At 36.9% G+C, this 19,679-nt stretch overlaps 1 pseudogene; it reads right to left on the bottom strand.

The window, feature by feature from the left end:
• Positions 1-1,925: 1,925 nt before the first annotated feature.
• LOC139005018 (large ribosomal subunit protein eL22-like) lies at positions 1,926-2,514 on the bottom strand (annotated as a pseudogene).
• Between the last annotated feature and the right edge of the window lie 17,165 nt (positions 2,515-19,679).

Genomic DNA, 19,679 nt, shown 5'->3' with positions numbered 1-19,679 from the left:
GATTTTTATCCTGTGTCTTTACTCTATTTGTTTATTGTTTATAATAGTTCTTTTGGTGGAGTCTTTAGAGTTTTCCTATATACAGAATTATGTCATCTGCAAAAGTGATATTTTTGCTTCTTCTTTCTCAATTTGTTTTTCTTCTTCTTTTAAAAAATGTATGTTTTTATTTATTTTTAAAAAATGTATTTATATTGATTTCAGAGAAGAAGAGAGAGGAGAGTGAGATAGAGACATCAATAATGAGAGTGAATCATTGCTTGGTTGCCTCCTGCACTGGGCATCAAGCCCACAAGTTGGGCATGTGTCCTGACCAGGAATTGAAGCATGACCTTGGTTCACAGGCGAATGCTCAACCACTGAGCCATGCCGGCTAGGCTAAATAATATTTTTAATCACAAAGCATATGACTGATAAACAAAAAAGTATAGTTTATGTAGCTTGGAGAGTGAGTCAGTTGCTTATCAATTGGGGTATGAAGAAGGATTCTATAATTTAAGAGATAGTTAATCAAACAAAGGACTTGTATACATGCATATGAGCATAACCAATGGACACAGACAGAGGGTGGGGAGGTGAGGGCTTATGCTGGGAGTTGGAGGTGGCTGGGGAGAGGTCAATGGGGGGAAAATGAGACATGTAATACATTACACAATAAAGAACTTAAATTTAAAAAATAAATAAATAATAAAGAGGTAAAAAAGTGATAATGTCACATTTAAATACAATTATACTAACATTTTACATATATAATTTGTGCCTGAATAACACTAATATTGTTGGAATAAGTGCTGGAACTTTTACCTTTCCAGATGCCTAACAGTAGACAATGTGATGACATGTTATTTTACATTAAATAAATTTCAGGGTACCTCTTAAGGTGGGGGTCATTACATGGGCTCATTGCTAGAGAAATTGAGGTTGGAAAGTTTTATTGTTTATACATAGGATGTAACTGAGACAGGACCTAGTGCCAAACCTGAGAATTTTTTTTTCTGAAAATTCTCCTACTGCATAAGGGAAAAAGACTTTAAATGCAACAATAGTCTCTTAATCATATTTTATCCTTCCCATTGAAATCAGTAAGTATTCAATTAACTGAACCTTACAATTAAATGTGAAAGCATTGGCTCACAGAAATACCCAAATATATATGCTGCATATAACTGAATAATCAATTTATTCATTAGTCCTAAATAGTAAAAGACAGATCATTTCTAAATCAAATGTTTCTGTTAAATTATTTTCACCAATTTCCTTATATCAAGAATTCATGTGGATTATTTATGTCCTTATATTATTCAATAATTTTTGTATGGATACATTATGTTCTTATTTGGAAATTAAATATTCAAATATGATTTAATATAGTATGGAATAATCTTGGGTAAAGTTTAATGAAATCACAAATTTTTATAAAATGCAATTTCTTTGAAACCATTCCAAAACAAAAAACATTATGTATATATAGTATATGCACACATTTTTTAATTTTTTAAAAATTTTTTTTATTGATTAAGGTATTAGAGATGTGTCTTTATCCCCCCATTGTCCCCTCACCCCTCAGTCTTGCCCAAACCCTCACCCCCTCTTGTCTGTGTCCATTGTTTAGGCTTATATGCATGCATACAAGTCCTTTGGTTGATCTCTCTCCCTTACCCCCACCCTCCCTTACCTTCCCTCTGAGGTTTGAACATCTGCACACATTTTTAATATCCTATCATCTGGGGCCTATTAAATGTAATTTTTAATTATGTATGCATATATATATATATAATCATTTTTATACACTTAACCTTTTTAAATGGAAATAATCTTTCAAGAATGGGAATAAAATTATATAAATAAGATATTTGTGTACATTTTCTTTTTGGTTTCCAAGTCTTATTCAAGAACTCATATAAAACATTCCAGATAAATTAGTTTTAATCCTTCTCTTCATCATCCTGGTTAATCTGGAAGTAACATAATTTATAACTTTCTTTGCTCTTAGTTAATGCATGCACCCAATCATGTAGATTATTCCTCTTCAAATATTTTTGATGATATATTTTTTGGTAAAAGGCACCTCAGAAGTTGCAGTAATCTTGTCCTTGCTCCTTTCAATGGTCACAACCTCTCCATTGAGATTCCTAGTTTTTCCATTCACTTTGATCCTCTTATGAAGAAATTGCTGAAAATTGGCAGCATCCTTGATTCTATCTTTTTTTTTTAAAATATATTTTATTGATTCTTTACAGAGAGGAAGGGAGAGAGATAGAGAGAGTTAGAAACATCGATCAGCTGCCTCCTGCACATCTTCCACTGGGGATGTGCCCGCAACCCAGGTACATGCCCTTGACCGGAATCGAACCTGGGAACTTTCAGTCCACAGGCCGACGCTCTATCCACTGAGCCAAACCGGTTTCGGCTTGATTCTATCTTTTACCAGGTGGGCGCAGTCAAGTGTAAACTTCAGAACCTGCTTGTTTTTCTTTTGCCTTCCTTTGCTGCACATTTTTTCACAGGTGCCATAGTGGCAGTGGAGGCAGAAAAGCCCATTTTCAAATGTAGCAACCAATATATCTATTGCATACTTTAGTAAATAAAAAACGACCAAGAATCTTAAAGATTAGTATGCAACGTTAATATCAAATTATATTATTGTCTCTACTATAAATATCAGCCATATGTTTAAAAATAATCAAATACTCATAATCATGATATAATTCATGTGTGTGAGAAGTCAGTGTATGTTTGAATTTCTACTACCCTTAGGTAACATAACATTAAAGTAAAACATATAGTTTTACTCATGTTTTCTTCCTAATGACAACAGCTGCTTTTAAAGTATACTCTTGTCTGGAAGAAAACTTGAGTTTGGGACTCTTAAATATAAATTGGAACTATGATGAAAGATAAAATTAAATTTAAATTATTTATGAGAAAACCTGCATAGATAGCCCTGATAAACAAAACTATGCTCTGAAAATGTTACAAGTTAGCTCCTTAAATTTCCATGCAGAGCTCTTAGTAGATGTTTCTCTGAAACTCTTTTCTCTATGGTAAATTTTATTTCCTTCATTATCTGAAAATTTTGTACATCTTTTTCATAAAACTTATAAAGAAGTTAGGAATTGAAAGTGTTTATTCAAAGACAATATATTCTGTGGAGTCTCCAAAGTTCATAAACAGAAAATTTTTTTATTATTATGGATTTACTTAAATTGCAGCAATGATTTTTTGATGAGATAAACTGTAAAGGAGAAATCATAATTGCAGTTCTACTGAGGGAAAAATTATAAAAAAATGTATTGCAATTCTTGCTATAAATCCATTCCTTCTCATCACTGTCATTTGTGAATATATTTATTAGCATATGAATGTTGATATCACTTTTAAATTTAATATGCAGACTTATGAGAAATAATAGTGTCCACTATGATGATATCATGATGACAATTAATTTAAAAATACATTCTTGTACAAGATATTTTTTGTGAAATGATAAAAAAATAGTAAAGTATAATGTAAATTCATTGTTGTCACCTGTGATCTAACATTTTAAAACTGGAAGTTTAAACTTCATTTAATTCAAACTTGTCACATTTGGATGAAAATACAAATGCAGCTTGGAGTCATTAAGTGACATGCTTATGTTACTACAGGTACTTATTATTGTGTATATATCACTTAGAGTGGCATTCAGTGCAGACATAGATTTAATGGGTTCATAAGAATAAGAACTTATTTAAGTCCCAATATCTCAAAGTCATCGAAGACATTAAATGGTTTTATAGCATTCTACTCTTTCTCTCTAGTGCCTGTTGACAACTTAATAGAACTTATAAAGAGCACATTCAGTTGGCCAATGGCCCATGATTCATTGCTAATGATCTAGCAGTGAGTGAAATATATGTTGGTCATTAAGAATGTGGGTTCTGGGATCAGATTGCTTGTCTTCAAATCTAAGTTCTCCTACTTTCTAGCATGAGATAGTATATGCGTGGTTAAAATCATGGATGCCAGGGCCAGGCTGCTTGGATCTGAGTACCAGCTTCACATATCTTTAGCTGTTCAGCTAAAGTTGAGCAATTTACAAAATTGCATGTATTTTAGTTTTTTTCCTTTGACAAAATGAAAAATAGAGTAGTTCCCACTTTGTATGGTTTGTTTTCAGATAAAATGCGCTACTGTATCTGAAATCCTTAAAATAGCAACTGACTCCTCTCCCCCTTCAATATCTATAGATGAGTGGCAATACTATCTATAAGATTTGCTCGGCACTTAGTACAGTGTCTAACAAACATTAAACATTAAGCACTCATTAAATATTAGCTCTTATTATTTCATTTAGGTAAAAAGAAATGTGCCTATCATGCATCAGTAAGTTTGTGGATCCTTGGGATACATTAGCAAGTCCAATATTTCTGCTTGTCTGCGAACATCTATTAGGCAAAATAGAAAATACACAAAAAAGTATCATTTAAAAGCAAATAATAAGTTAGAATGTAATAAAGGCTATAAAGGAAAAATAGGTAGGACAGAGCAAGGGGGTGAGAGGGTCAGGGATGGTAGAATTTCAATTTTACATACATTGAGCAAAGAAGGACTAGTGACATAGTAGTTATTTGTGCAAAGACTCAAATATAAGTCACAGATATTTTTGAGGAAAAACACTTGTGACAGAGGGAAGAATTTATGGAAAGGCTTGTGGCAGAAAGGACCTGCTACATTCAGGGACTGGAAAGAAGGCCAGCATGGCTGAAGTGGAGTGAGGAGGATAGGAACTATGAGAAGCTGCAATAAAAGCAGTAACTGAGGGAAATCATATAGATCCTTATACATTTTGTCTTTGTGAAGTGGAAATCCTACATAGCTTCGAACTTAGAAATAATATGATCTGGATTGCATTTTAAATTGACCCTTCTGATTGCTATATCAAAAAGAGATTCTTGGGAGTCAAGGGAGATCTGTTAGGAAGTTATTACAGTAAGGAAGTCTAGAGATGTTGTTTGCTCCAACCATTGAGGTGTTGGAATAGGAGAGTTGGGAAATGTAATATCCTGTATTTATTTTGAAAGTAGAGACCACAGAATTCTCTAACAAATTTGATGTAGGAAATAAGGGATGTCAAGAATCATTCTGTGATTTTTAGGTCTAGTTGTGATTGTAAACCAAAGGCTAACTTGGTGCAGTTGTCATTGATTGAGAAGGGAAAGGCTGTGAAAAGAGCAGGTTTATGGGGGGAAGAGCAGAAATTCAATTTTAGAATTGCAAAGATTGAAACATCTATGAGATATCCAAGTAGAGATGCCAAGCAAGCACTTTAATATACTTTTGAGTCTGGGGTTCATAAGAGAGTCCATAAATTGAGCTGGAAATTTTAGCAGATAATAAGACCAGGAGAGTAGCAAAGATTGGAACATATTATCGCTATTGAAAGGAGGGAATTCAAAGTCACAGCCCTGGGACACATTGAATTGAAGAGATTAGAGGAAACAAAGGACCATCAAGAAAGATCAAGGAGGAGTGGTCAGTAAAGTGGGAGGGAAACTGAGTTTTTGGTGCCATGAAATCAAAAAGAAGAATATGCTTGAAGGGGGATAAAAGAATCAACTGTGTCACATCCTGCTGATAAAAGCTGAGCACTGATTAATTTGAGTACTGAAAATTAAAAATGTTTAGCAGTCATGGTGGATATCAGGTAACTATGACAAAAACATTAAGTGGAGTGGGCCTTTTAAATATTTATTGGAGTGACATTGGTTCATAAAATTATATACTAAGTTTCAGCTTTGGCTGGTGTGGCTCAGTTGGTTCATCATCTTCCTGTGTACCAGGAAGTTGTCAGTTAGATTCCCGGTAGGGGGCATGCAGGAGGTAGCCAGTCAATGTTGTGCTCTCTCATTGATGTTTCTCTCTCTCCCTCTCTAATTGGTAGAATTAACATCATTAAAATGTCTATAGTACCCCAAACAATCTATAGATTCAATGCAATCCCTATTAAAAAACCAAGAGCATATTAAACAGATCCAGAAAAAAATATTCCAAAAATTTTTATGAAACCAAGAAGACCCCCAAATAGCTACAACAATCTTTGGAAAGAAAAACAAAGTTAGAGGGATCACCATATCAGATATCAAGTTATATTAAAAACCCATTATAATCAAAACAGCCTGGTATTGTCATAAGAATAGACATATAGACAATGAAATAGAATAGAGACCCAAACAATTACACTCAATTAATATTTGACAAAGGAGGCAAGAGCATAAAGGAGTCAAGAGAGTCTCTTCAATAAATGGTGTTGGGAAAATTGGACAGCGACATGCAAAAAAAAGGAACTAGACCACCAACTTACACCATATACAAGAATAAACTCCAAATGGATAAAGTACTTAAGTATAAGGTGTGAAGCCATAAAAATCCTAGAATAAACCATATACAACAAAATCGCAGACACCTTTCGTAGCAATATGTTTGCCAATGCATTTCCTAGGGCAAAGGTAACAAAGGAGAAAATAAACAAGTGGGATTGCATTAAAATAAAAAAAAGAACTTCTACACAGCAAAAAGAAACCGTCAATAAATGAAAAAGGAGCTCACTGTATGAGAAAACATATTTGCCAATCATATATCTAATAAAAAATTAATATCTAAAACATATCGGGAACTCATACAACTTAACAAAAGGAAGACAAACAATCCAATTAAAAAAATGGGCAAGAGACCTAAATAGACACTTCTGCAAAGTGGATATACTGATGGCCATGAGACATCATCCAGATATGCAAAATAAAACTATAATGAGGTATCACCTCACACCTGTTAGAATGGCTATCATCAACAAACCAACAAATGACAAGTGCTGGTGAGAATGTGGAAAAAAGGAAACCTTAGTACACTGCTGGTGGGAATGCAGACTGCTGTAGCCATTATGGAAAACAGTATGGAGTTTTCTCAAAAACATAAATATGAAACTTCCATTTGACCCAGTGATCCCACTTCTAGGAATATATCCCAAGAAACTAGAAACATCAATCAGAAAGACTGTATGTATCCCTATGTTCATAGTAGCACAATTTACAATAGCTGACAATTGGAAACAGCCCAGGTGCCCATCAGTAGATGAGTGGATAAAAAAGCTGTGGTACATTTACACTATAGAAAACTATGCAGCAGTAAAAAGAAGGATCTCTTACCCTTTGAGACAGCATGGATGGACCTGGGAGTATTATACTAAACAAAATAAATCTGTCAGAGAAAGACAAGTATCACATGATCTCACTCATATGTGGACTCTAAAAAAACAAAATAAACTGATGAACAAAATAGATCCAGAGACATAGAAGCATTGAACAGACTGTCGAATCTTAGAGGGAAGGCTGGGATGGGTAGATGGATGGGAAGAGATTAATCAAAGAACTGATACAAATATTTTTTTAAAATTATATGCTTCAAATGTATAATTCTATAATACATCATCTGCATAATGTATTGTATGTTTACCACTCAAAGTCAAATTACCTTCCATCACCATATCTTTGACCCTTTTTCACCCTTTACTACCTTCTCCCCACCCCATTCCTCATTCCCTTTGGTAACCACTATACTATTGTTTGTGTCTATGAGTTTTTATTTGTCTTGTTTGTTTATTTGTTGCTTTCAGTTTTTATCCCACACATGAGTGAAATCATATGGTTTTTTAATATTTCTGACTTCTTTCGCTTAGCATGATATACTTAAGATCCATTTATGTTGTTGCAAATGGCAGTATTTCTTCTTTTCTTATGGCTTCTTTCCATTGTATATATACGTATATATACATATTCCATTGTGTGTGTGTGTGTGTGTGTGTGTGTATCCCACATTCAAAGGCTGTTAAATCATGTTGTTTACCCATATCTTCAGAAAAAAATCACTTCTACTGTCATGGTAAACAACCTGCTTCCCTATTTATAATGGTCTGGCCCTCTAGCAACTTCGGCATGAAATTATAACTAATTTGCCTACAAATGTCAGGTGGTCATAATAATCTGGCCACTCAATGTATGTACCACATCTTCTTTATCCAATCATCTATCAAGGGGCACTTCAGTTGTTTTCATGTTTTGGCCACCATGAATAAGTGGAGTATTCTTAACAAGAATAAAAAAGAGAATAAAGACAAATCTTGAGGTGGTTGGCTATAAAGAGAGTAAAGAAGTATTAGCTGATGGTGTAAGAAGTGTAAAATATGGACTGTCAAGATGGGAAAAATAATGGGACATTGTTATTCTGAAAGGAATGATAGGATAGAGTGTATAGATGACGATGTCAAAGACAAAAAGAAATTTATGACATATCATTAAATAGATGAGAGGAAATAAGGTCTCATTTATAAATGGAAACTGTCTTTAAATAAAAGAAGTTGGGAAGTTAGAGCTTATGGCTGAAGATGTCAGCAGGTGGATAAATGCAGTGTTGGTGATTTCTAGATGATTTCTTTAAATTACCTTAATTGTCTCAGTTAACTAGGCAGTAATGTCACCATCTGAGCAGACAGATCAGCTAGGTTGTCATTGGAGGTTTCAGGAAAAAGAAAACATAAACTAGTCATTGGAAGGGAACACAAATGAATAAGGGGTGATTCAGCAAAGCCTTGGTCATATTCTTTGGTCATATTCAACTAAAGGAGGACAGTCCAAAGGAGAGAGTGATGGCTGTGATGTTACAACAGAGTAGGTGACAGGCAAAGGAAGTCAAGGTTTATAGGCAGGGGTTGGTTATAGGGGTGGCTTGGGAAAGAAATATAAAGTGAGCAAGAGGGGAATATGGACTCAAACGTTTCAGAGGATGAAAATATGGTAGTGTCAGTGGTCCAGGGGGAGTGCTGGATTCAGAGCCCTAAAGATTGGAGAAAAATGACAAAATGTAATTGGTTATATAATGGAACATATGGTATTGACATTATGGGGTGTGTGTAAAATTATTGGGCATATCAAGATCTTGGCAACTACCATGGGAATGAGAGGCTGAAGTACAGTGGGAAACAAGATCATGGGAGAAATATGTCCCAGGTACTGAAAAAACAGGGAATTGGAAGAAGAATTTATATTCACTTTGAAAACACTGGGATTTTTAAAAAGTAGTATTGGAGACAGCCAGGAACTAAAATTTTCTCAGCAGTATTATGCTACTTTTCAAAGACTTTATGTGAATCTTGAATATGGAGGAAGCAACCATAATTTGTGCTTTAAAGCTTTATTCTAAAACAATAGTTAGTGGAAATGCTGGAGTAATTTTGACTAAAGACAAAAATCTACTCAAGTCTGTGCTTGCTGAAAAATAAGTACAAGAAACATATTCATTTAAAGTTGAGTTTATGATTATTGACAATATCCTTTTCTTAAAGTAATAACATTTCCTAAGAGAAGCATTAACACTTCTATTGAAATGGACAATTAATGCATAAAACTAACTCAAATAAAGCTAGATAACTTTAGGTAAAATTCATTGCAAACAACACTAAAAAATGTACCAAACAGTAAAGTTGCATGTGAATGTACAGTAAAGTTGTATACAGTACATTTTATATATAATTTGTAAGAGATTTATGCTGCTTTGAGTATAGAATTCACAGAATTCTTGGATTTTTCAGCATCAGATAATCATGATACTCTGAAGGATAAATTTTAAAAATAGTTCAATGGGCACTTCAGAGACAAAACCAATTGTGGCTAGTGAAGCAAGAGACATGACAACAATGTTTGGAATATGTGGTATTTCTTTTTTTTGGGTAAGTCTTATAAACTCTAATATTTTACCAAAAGCAGTTTAAAAACCATTGTCCTTAATGGAAAATTTATAAAATGTAATATATACATTCCATTTTATTGTTTTATTAGCATCATAAACAACAGAAATTTTCAGTACCACAATTAACTTATTACAAATGCATGAGTTTTAATGAAATGTCACCCCTGGTTTCTAGTTCCTGCCTTCTTTACTGAGATACAACATGGATTGAACCTTAATTTGCTGACCATTAGAAGAGAAAAACTCTTCACAGTAATTATTTTTATAGGCTCTCTACAAGACCTAAAGTTACCATGATTCTTACAATGGTCATTCAAAGATCTGGTCCCATTACCTATCTCATATCATCACCTACATCTCCTTCTCTTTCTCCCTGTTTCAGGCATACTCATTTCTTGAATGCATCATGACCTTCCAAATATTTTTTCACATGTCACCTATTGAGTTAGATAACTGACTATAATTATTTGATGTTACAAAATATTTTATTTTCTCCTATTTATTTTTGTCTTCTCCACCAGAAGGTAGAGGTATAGTAATATTAATTTGGGGTTGTCATGAATTTTATATATATGTCTAAATTTAGGTCTTATTGCAAGAACACCAGCATGTTCCAACTTAAATGGATCTATTTTCTATGAATACGGTTTGTTTGTAGACCTGGAATTAATATATTCTACTATTTACCACCATGAAACATAATTAATTAACAAGCATGTGAGACAACTTACAATAAAGCAATGTCATGATTTCTAACAGTATTTTCTAATGATTCATGTAAGTCATTGGCATAAAGTAGTTAAAACCCCTTTTCCCATTACAGAAAACAGTGAAGATTTATATAAAAATCTTAGCAAAGAATTGTGTTTAATTATAAACCCAAATGAGTGACATAAATTGGTAAATTTCCTTGACAACCTAGACAACTCTTAGTTAATATAAAAGTTTTACAATAAAAAAAGACTCAGTGCCATACATTTTAATAATTACTTCTCAAAAATTTAGAGCTGAATAAGAAAATCTATTATCAAGGGGATAAAATGCAAAAGTACTAAAATTCTAGCTTTAAAATATTCTTTTAACTTTTTAAAAAAAATTTATGCTATATTGAGTTTGATTGAAAGTTAAGAACTACTTCTCATTAAGTCAAATTAGATATAATGGGGAATGAGTATCCATCTCTACTTACATCCTTTTTTTCGTTCTTTTTTTTGAGTTCTCACACATACATAGGCACACACTTCTTTTTGATATGTAAAAAAGGCATTTTTAGAAATATATTACATTATAATTTATGTACTTGCTCATCACCTTAGTTAAATTATGAAATACTTAATCATGTAACCTTTATAATATGGGAGATAGGTTGTTTTAATAAATATGTACAGAACAAAAACACAAGGTAATTTTTATAAGATCTGGATACAATTCTTCAACTTGTATATAAAAAGAATTATGAGCTCTAAGACAAACCAATAGTTCCCTTTCAAAAGATCATTTATATAATTTTTCTAAAATAAAAATGTTATTTTATTCTATAAATCACTTATTTAATATAAACGTTAAATTTAGATTTCTGTATTCTTGTTGGAGATGTTATTTTAGACTTTCATGTTAATAGTTTTCTTAATGAAGCTTCAGATAGCATAAACTCATTTATTTCTCAAATTGAGATTTGTTCACATGGCATTTAAATATTTCCTCTTTGATATATAATATGAAGCTTTAATTTAAATTGTGTGATTATTAAGCTAGCAATTGTAAAAAAAAAAGATAGCAATTGTAATTCTTCTAAATAGAAGTTATTTCCTTCCTATTCATTAACTTTTTTTTTTTTTTTTTTACTTATGATAGCAAAATCCCTCATCATATCCAATTGTTGATGTGGCAGTTACAATAGAAGAAAACAGTGGAGAGAAAGGTGGCTGTGGGTGCCGGGTAATGATGTCACTTATTAACGCCCAGATTTCTCTCCCTAGCAACTAGCCTCCATGGAGTTTCTTCAGTCCAGGAATCCAACTTGCTTTATAGCCAGGTATAAACCTTTTAGAGTTTAACCAAAAGTTTGTGAAGCATTTTCACGTGCCTCATCTCATTTGATCCTCACAGAAGTCTGGAGTAGGTAGATAGGACACTAGGTAGAATCCTATTTTCTTTTCATTAGCCAGAAAATGGAGATTTAGAAAGTTTAGACACTTGACACAACTGAAAAGAAGTAAGAAATGGTGGACCTTGAAAATTACTTCAGGTTTTCTCACTGCACAGAATATAGTCAAACACTGCTAGAGTTAAATATTTCACCCTTTGTTCTCCCTGCGTGATCTACAATAATAATCTGCTTTTTGTTGATATTTACTGAAAGAGAAGTTGAAGTGCTTCACTGGGCTGGAAAAAGTTTAGCTACATCAGAAAGCAGGTCTAATTAAGAAAGTTTATATATATATATATCTACACTAATAAAAGAGAAACATGGTAATTAGTGTACGACCGCTACCCTTCCCATTGGCTAATCAGCATATCCTTATGCAAATTAACTGTCAGCCAAGATGGCGGCCTGCAGCCATGCACTGAAGCGAATAGGGAGGCTTGCTTACTCCAGTGACAGTGGACTCCAACGTTCCCCGCCTCACTTGCCGGCCTCTCAGCTGCAACTCTAAGCAACTATGTTGCAAATATAGAAGCTAAACAAAACCCCAGAAACCCGCATTAGTCAGCCAGCCTTCAGCCAGCCGGACTGCAACATTGTATCAAATACAGAAGGAAAAAAAAAGGCCAGAAACTGGCTTTCAGCAGCCGAGGCTTCAGAGCTAAAGCTGGCCCAGAATAAAAAAAAAAAGAAAAAGAAAAAAAGGAGTGGTTGGGAGCTTCAGTCAACCCACCAGCCTGAAAACAGCCCTCAGCCCCTCAGCCAGACTGGCCAGGCACCCCAGTGGGGACCCCCACCCTGATCCAGGACACCCTTCAGGGCAAACCAGCCGGCCCCCACCCATGCACCAGGCCTCTATTCTATATAGTAAAAGGGTAATATGCCTCCCAGCACCAGGATCAGCGTGACAGGGGGCAGTGCCCAAACCCCCTGATCAGCCTGAGGCTCTGTGTGTGACAGGGGGTAGGGCCACAACCTCCCCATCCACCCTGCTCTGTTCGTGACAGGGGAAGGCACCCCAACCCCCTGATCAGCCCTGCTCTGTGCCTGATAGGGGGAGCTCCCCAATCCCCTGATCGCCCTGCGGCTCTGTGTGTGACAGGGGGCGGGGCCACAACCTCCCCATCCACCCTGCTCTGTTCGTGACAGGGTGCGGCACCCCAACCCCTCACCCCAACCACGGGCCCTGCTCTGTGTGTGACAGGGTAGAGCCATAACCTCTCCATCGGCCCTGCCCTGAGTGTGACAGTGGCGGCGCCCAACCCCCTGATCGCTCCTGCTCTGTGGGTGATAGAGGGTGGCGCCCCAACCCCCCTCCACGGGCCTTGCTCTGTGTGTAATGGGGTAGAGCCATAACCTCCCCATTGGCCCTGCCCTGAGTGTGACAAGGTGCAGCTCCCCAACCCCCTGATCGGCCCTGCTCTGTGAGTGACAGGGGGGAGCTCCCTAACCCCCTGATCCGCCCTGCTCTGTGAGTGACAGGGGGCAGCGCCCCAACCCGCTGATCGGCCCTGCTCTGTGAGTGACAGGGGTTGGCGCTGCAACCTCCCAATCGACCCTGCCTTGAGTGTGACAGGGGGGGGTGCCCCAACCCCCCAATCAGCCCTACCCTGAGCATGACTGAGGGTGGCATCCCAACCTCCCAATCCTCCCTGCTCTGTGCATGACAGGGGGCGGAGCCCCAACTCCCCAATCAGCCCTGCTCTGAGCCTGACCAGGGGTTGCACCTAGGGATTGGGCGTGCCCTCTGCCACCCAGGAGCAGGCCTAAGCCAGCAGGTCATTATCTCCCGAGGGGTCCCATATTGCAAGAGGGCACAGGCCAGGCTAGGGGACCCCCTTGCCCCCCCACCTAGTGCACAAATTTTTGTGCACCGGGCCTCTAGTCTATAATAATAAAAGTATAATATGCTAATTAGACTGGAAGACCTTCTGGACGAAGCCAGGCCTGTGTAGGAAGCCCAGGTCCTGGGTGACTGCTGGTGGCCGGAGGGAAGCCTGGCTCCCAGGTGCCAGAGGGAAGCCAGTGCCAGCAGCCAGGGGAAGGAAGGCCTACTTTTGCACAAATTTTGTGCATTGGGCCTTTAGTAGTCAATAATATTTTAATATTGCCAGGTGGGTACTCGACTTATCAGGGGATTCACTCCGGAAGTTAGATAAACGTCTAACAATTATTTTGTACACCTGAAAGTAATATAATATTGAATGTCCATTGTAATTAAAAAATAAATATCTTTAAAATTAATACATAATATTAAAATATACATATAATTAACTAACCTGTCTTAGCAAGAAATTTATGTGCTCTTTATCTTTCTTTTCAAAATAAAAAGGTTGGTCACTATTACTAATATAAGAGTACTTTTATCAATCCAAAGTTATTACCAGTATTGATTTAGGGTCAATTTATTTGAATATTCTCAGCATCCACCTTTGGATCCTTAACTCAATAATGAAAGTCAATACAATTCTCTGATAAAAACAACTCAATGTTTTTAAATGTTTAGTATATTCTATTTTTTCTGACTTTCTGGATAAAGATCTCTGATCAATTACTGAATTCTTGTGTTGCTTTCTCTCATAAATAGAGCTCTTGTCTGAAAGCAATTCCCTGTTATTGTTTAATTTTACATCTGAGTTCAATAGAGAATTCTATTCTATCAAGTTTTTACTACAATAGATTTTTTTTATTGATCAATGACTTTAACAGAAATAAACCTGCCTCCTTACTAATAAAAAGAATGGCAGAACAGTAAACCCATAAATCTAAAAAATGAATTCAGTCAGATGCCACATTAATGAAATTACAATGACAGTTTCCTTTCCTGTAACCAAGTGCTTGTATACAAAGTATACAAAATATAAAATCTCTTGGCTTTGCCATTATTTTTTTTTCTTGAGTAAATTTAATGAGATATAATTTTGGACAATGTAATAAGTACATATAATGCTTGTTTCAATTCTATTTACTTGTCAATTTCAGTGAGAAATTAATACTTTGTGTTTATAATCAAGTATTTAAATAATTTATTTTTTTAAAAAATATATTTTATTGATTTTTTACAGAGAGGAAGGGAGAGGGATAGAGAGTTAGAAACATCAGTGAGAGAGAAACATCGATCAGCTGCCTCCTGCACACTCCCCACTGGGGATGTGCCTGCAACCAAGGTACATGCCCTTGACCGGAATCAAACCTGGGATCCTTGAGTCTGCAGGCCGACGCTCTATCCACTGAGCAAAACCAGCCAGGGCAAGTATTTAAATAATTTAGCACAATGAAAGAGATAATGAATATGATTTAAATTAAATTCAATGAAGGTTCTTCTACAGTCACATCTTAAAACAAACTAAATTCTTCCTTTCAGTCCTAATTCAACCTGATTCTTCTTAAACTAGAAAACCTGGGCTTTTTACAGCTGGAAGATAATGATTTCCCATTTTTTATATGGAAAATGAAAATTTTCCTTTCATATATATTGACTATAGGAAACTTTGTATAATCACTGTAAAAAAATAATTTTAAAAAATTTTGGGAGATTTTGATCATAAAAATTGTAATACTTAAAAGCTATCTTTCTATATTTATTTCTACAATTCATTATTTCTCTACTGCTGACCTTTCTAATTCTACTACACTGCTCTACAGCAAATCACCTGTTCAGACAAATGCCTCTCTCTCTCTCTCTCTCTCCCTCTCTCTCTCTCTTTTGCCAATGTTACAGCTAATAATAAGCACAAGTGCTTTTCATCTTCAAAGTGATTCATAAGTATAAATCCACCTTCTCAGCAACCAGGGAGGGGAGAATTAACATTATCTTCATTTTACAGACAGGAAAACTAAAGAAAAGAAAGTATGAGTGCTGATGTCAAAGTACAAGGCACAGAAATATATCAGAAAGGCAGTGCTTTCCCAGGTAACTGAAAGAACATCCAGCTTCCTAAAAGGTCCAATGTCTTTATGTCAAGCTCACATAGAATACCCTTATGTGTTCTTATAAGGATACTAGAGGCCAGGTAACAAAAATTTGTGCACTCGGCGGGGGGGGGGGTCCCCCAGCCCGGCCTGTGCCCTCTCACAGTCCGGGACCCCTCGGGAGATAACAACCTGCTGGCTTAGGCCTGCTCCCGGGTGGCAGAGGGCAGGCCCAATCCCTAGATGCAGCCCCTGGTCAGGCTCAGAGCAGGGCCGATTGGGGAGTTGGGGCGCCGCCCCGTCATGCACAGAGCAGGGCGGATCAGAAGGTTGTAATGCCACCCTCAGTCATGCTCAGGATAGACTGATTGGGGGGTTGGAGCACTGCCCCCTGTTACACTCAAGGCAGGGTCAATGGGGAGGTTGCGGCACCATCCCCTGTCACTCACAGAGCAGGGCTGATCAGGGGGTTGGGGCGCTGCCCCCTGTCACTCACAGAGCAGGGCCAATCAGGGGGTTGAGGAGCTCCCCGCTGTCACTCACAGAGTAGGGCCGATAGGGGAGCTGGGACACCGCCCCCTGTCACACACAGAGCAGGGAAGATCAGGGGGTTGGGGCGCTGCACCCTGTCACACTCAGGGCAGGGCCGATGGGGAGGTTATGGCTCTACCCTGTCACACACAGAGCAAGGCCCGTGGAGGGGGATTGGGGCACTGCCCTCTATTACCCACAGAACAGGGCCAATCAGGGGGTTGGGGCGCCACTACTGTCACACTCAGGGCAGGGCCCATGGAGAGGTTATGGTTCTACCCTGTCACACACAGAGCAGAGCCCGTGGGGGCGGGGGTTTGGGGCAACGCACCCTGTCACACACAGAGCAGGGCCAATCAGGGGGTTGGTGCGCTGCACCCTGTCACACACAGAGCCGCAGGGCAATCGGGGGATTGGGGAGCTCTCTCCTATCAGGCACAGAGCAGGGCTGATCAGGGGGTTGGGGCGCCTTCCCCTGTCATGCTGATCCTGGTGCCGGGAGCCTCGCTGCTCCGCTGATCCCAGTGCCGGGAGGCATATTACCCTTTTACTATATAGGATAGAGGCCTGGTGCATGGGTGGGGGCCGGCTGGTTTGCCCTGAAGGGTGTCCTGGATCAGGGTGGGGGTCCCCACTGGGGTGCTTGGCCAGGCTGGCTGAGGGGCTGAGGGCTGTTTTCCCACTGGCAGTTGACTGAAAGCTCCCAACTGCTCCTTGTTTTCTTTTTTTTTTTTTATTCTGGGCCAGCTTTAGCTCTGAGGCCTCGCTGCTGAAAACATCGATACAATGTTGCGGTCCGGGGCTGACTGAAAGCTGGTTTTGTTTAGCTTCTTATTTGCAACATAGTAATAGTTGCTTAGAGTTGCAGTTGAGAGTCCGGCAAGTGAGGCGGGGAACGTTGGAGTCTGCAGTTCCTGGAGGAAGCAAGCCTCCCTGCTCGCTTCAGTGCATGGCTGCCAGCTGCCATCTTGGCTGACAGTTAATTTGCATAAGGATACACTGATTAGCCAATGGGAAGGGTAGTGGTCGTACGCCAATTACCATGTTTCTCTTTTATTAGTGTAGATATATCATGTATTGATTTGTAGTAATCAGAGAATACATGCTCTTCTACATACCCTATATGTATTCCTCCAGAGAATCTTCTCTAATTAAGCCCAGAGTACTTCATCTATATATTTGGGCAACATTAATATTTTGTTATAAATTAATGTATACCAATATGCATTATGTGCCACATGATGTATATTCTCTGTTTCTCATACTTTTCTATGTAACTACACATCTTCTCTTAGACTCCTTGACTCATTGACAGAATACACTACCTTTAAGTTTTAATAACTTGGTATTTAATGGAATGAAGGATCTATCTATTGCCAGGACATCTCTTGGATATTTCCAATTGTATCTAGAGGTGTTTCCCAAGCGAAAATACTAAGGATCTCTATAGAGAAAGAATCTGTCTGTTTAAAGAAGGTAGAATGTGTCTGAAGATTATTATGGCACTAGAGGCCCAGTGAACAAAATTCATGCGTGGGGGAGTCCTTCACCCAGGCCTGCGCCCTCTCACAATCTGGGACCCCTTGGGGGATGTTTAGGCCCAGGGACTGCTAGCTCCTAACCGCTCACCTGGCTGCCCACCTGCTCCGAACTACTCTCCTGTCTGCCTGCCTGCCTGCCTGCTCCTATCTGCTCACCTGCCTGTCTGCTCAGTGTGTGTCATAGACACCGGTTGTTCTGGTTGTTCTGGTCATTCTGCCATTTCAATCACTGGGCTTTTATATATATAGATCACCTGGATGAAGGATGTGAGTAAAAAGGAGATGAGAACAGGCAGATTTTGCATTCAAATAAGGTAAATGGTATAACACGCTAAAATAGGGAACACAAAAGAACACAAAATTGAACTAGGAGACAGGATGTTTGCTTTAGTTTTAGACATGTTCAAGATTTGTAAAGAAAATCATACAGAAGTGAAAGGCAAACCTTCTAATATCAGGAATAAAATAAAGAATGCTAAGGAAAACTTAATGCCAATAAATTAGACAACTTAAATGAAATAAAGTTCCAGAAAACACTATTTGCCCAAATACTTTATTTATTAAATATCTTGAATTCATACTCAAATACTTGTCCACAAAGACAGATATTTAAGTGAATTTCATTAATTATTTTTAGAAGAAATAATACAAATCCTAAACAAATATTTTTCCAAAGATAGAGAGGAGAGAATAAGTCTCACTCACTTGATGGATTAAAGACATTATACAAAAAACACATAGTAAAATAGCATAAGCATATATTTAAAAGGGTAATATATCATGACGAAGTAGGGTTAATCTAAGAATATAAATTTTATTTAACAGCTTAAGATCAATCATTATAATTTATCATAATGAAGTATAGTTTAAATACATACAGAAAAAATAATTGAAAAATATCAACACCTATTCATAATAAAAATAATTTTAAAATTCTTTATACCTCGAGTAGAAGGGAAGTTTCTCAATCTGACAAAAGGACATCTATAAAAAAATCAACAGCTAATATCACAATTGATGGCAAGCATTGAGCATTTCCCTCTGAAATAAAAAGAAGACAATTATATGTGCTAGATGCATACCTCTACTATTCCACATGGTACTGAAAATTTTAACAAATAAATAATCAAGATAAAATAATTTTTAAAAGCATAATATTGAAGAGAAAAAAATAAAGCTTCAGTTATATTCTTGAAAATAATTTGGAATATGCAAAATAACTATTAGACATAACTGAAATTAGAAAAATTTAATTTTATAAGATTAATATAAAATTGATTTTTTCTGTAAATGATCAATAAATGAGTTGAAATTAATAAAAGCACCAACTATAGCACCAAAATACAAAAAATAACTAATTAAATTTAATAAAAATATGCAATATCTCTATGCTGGAAATGATAAAACATTTCAAAGAGAAGTTAAAGAATATATGAATAAAAGAAGAGGCTTGCCATATTATGTATTACAAAACTTGATATTTTAAAAATATCTATTCTCCCTAAATTGATGTATAGATTCATTGAACTCACAACAAAAATTCCAGTAGACTTTTAAAAAGGAAATTAGTAAACTCATTTTCGTATTGAAAAAGAAATACAAAGATCTAAGGAAACCTGTCACCCTTTGAAACCACAAAGACAGTGTTGAATAATTTATACTTCCTTATTTCAAGCCTTACTGTGAAGCTACTATATCAAACAGTGCTGTATTGCTCCAAAGATAAACACATGGATTAATGGAACAGAATAGGTATTCTCAACCCCCAC

This window comes from Myotis yumanensis, unplaced genomic scaffold (genome assembly GCF_028538775.1).
Source record: "Myotis yumanensis isolate MYYU_CA2020_CCGP unplaced genomic scaffold, mMyoYum1.0.hap1 SCAF_3, whole genome shotgun sequence".
NCBI lineage: Eukaryota > Metazoa > Chordata > Mammalia > Chiroptera > Vespertilionidae > Myotis > Myotis yumanensis.
The sequence above is the reverse complement of the archived record's forward strand: the minus strand, read 5'-3'. Positions and strand labels throughout refer to the sequence as shown.